At 33.5% G+C, this 1,845-nt stretch overlaps 1 protein-coding gene across 1 annotated transcript in view; it reads right to left on the minus strand.

Moving 5' to 3' along the window:
* The window catches only part of TBCD (tubulin folding cofactor D), a 134,784-nt gene that overhangs the window by 101,666 nt on the left and 31,273 nt on the right, over positions 1-1,845 (minus strand). The gene's annotated exons all lie outside the window — the stretch shown is intronic.

The following is a 1,845-nucleotide window of genomic DNA, read 5'->3' on the forward strand; positions in this document are numbered from 1 at the left end:
TGAAAACAATTGAAAATTTGAAGATCTAAACAACTTAGGTGCCTAATCCTCTGAGGTTAGACAGACACTGGGCAACCTTCAAACTCCAAGCCTAAAAGGTTATTTATATAATTTATTTCACCTGAGGCAAACTCTCCTGTTGAAGGTCTTATTTCAGTATACATGTATCACTAATTATCAGTTTCAGTGGGCTTCTACGTACATCCTAAAACTACTTTCTGCTTCTGCAACTGTGTATATAAACTTGCAATTTTTCAAATAAATCTGTGACCTGTACTTAAAATATATGTAAAGTCATTAATGAACACAAATACATTCACTACACTATCTGTAACACATATTTTGAAGAAAAATTAGCAAAGAAATCGCTCACTAAATTTGCAATTTACAAGTAGAATTTGGCATGGAATACCAATCAACTTTAAAAAAGGAGCTTCCTTCAGTGAAGGAAGTTTATTATGCAGATTAATTCATCCGTACTTTAGCTCCATATGATAAACCTCAGAATTCCCTCTGCTTAAAGCTGCTGTCCAGCTTACCCAAACTTCTACAAAAGTTTAACTAAAATAAGGCTGTTCCACTGTAAAAACACCCCGTGTAAATTTGCACAGTATGCACTATCAGTCTAAGTAAAACAAATCCAGACTAAGTATTATTCACTTAAAACTATGGGTATACATTTCTCATCGATTCATTATTCAAATAAGAGACATCTTCACCTGCCTAAACATTACTAGTAGGTATAAACCTATGTAAGGAAGCAGAGCTGCATTCAATGCAATGTAGAGTTCCCAGAATGTTTTTTTCTGATTTTTCATGCTATGGTGTTTTGACCTAACAGCTCAGCCAGAGCACTGTAAGAAATTTACCATTAAACAGCAAATTACAGGGGTTAAGTTTCTGAGTTAAGAAACAAAAAAAAAAGAGTAACAACATTTATCTTTAAATTAATCTTTCATAGAGAAAAGCTTTTCCTAGATTATCAAAAGACAAGAATTTCAATCTGAGTTTGAACAAAGGGAATATGGTAACAGAAAAAGTCCAATTAACTCAAACTACAACAGCGAGGCAGTAAGAAAGTATGATGTATCAAGTTATACATCAGTACGTGATGAAACAAGGCAAAAGAGCTTCTTTCTAGGCCAAGTTTAAAGCTTCAAGCTTAGGGACGTATGTTACCAAATCCATAATTTCCAAACATGAAATTATGGAGTCCAGTGTTGCTGCTGCTGTTTTTTAAACTACATTAAGCTATTTGCCTCACTAATCGCTGGAAGCAGAAATTTTCATAGTTTCCCTTATCCATAATTTTAAAAAAATCTCATGTATATCTTTTATTGTTAATTTGAATTTCTTTAAGTCAACAAGGAAAAACTTTTTGGTGGTTTTCCATACAATTCAAGGATTTATTCTTCACCATCTCTATACAAATATTGTTCATAAAAACAAGCTCCAGTGGTGAAGTCTACCTCATTTCCATTCCTCAAATTAAGTAAAAACTGGGCTGAAGGAAACCATGAAGGTTAACTACTCAAACAAGCTCTCCATACCTTGATTAACTTGATTTCTGTCCTTCCTAACAGAAATCTTTCTAACTCAATGTCCATAAACTAATTATTGTAGGGCTCCAGTTCCTTTAGAATAAGAAAAATCAGTCCTAATGCTTATCTAACTTTTCTCCTGCTGCAAATTATACCCATTACCTGTAGTCTTGTTCTGGTCACTGAAAACAGTTGTCAAAAGTAAAGTTTTTCTTTTAAGGTGAAGAGAATAAGCTTTCAGCTTTGTCTTCTCTCAGCCAACTAACCTTAGTTCTTTCAGTCTTTCCCTTTCCTCTTATTTTCT

The sequence above is a fragment of the Pygoscelis adeliae genome, unplaced genomic scaffold (assembly GCF_000699105.1).
Source record: "Pygoscelis adeliae isolate BGI_AS28 unplaced genomic scaffold, ASM69910v1 Scaffold61, whole genome shotgun sequence".
In the NCBI taxonomy this organism is placed as follows: Eukaryota; Metazoa; Chordata; class Aves; order Sphenisciformes; family Spheniscidae; genus Pygoscelis; species Pygoscelis adeliae.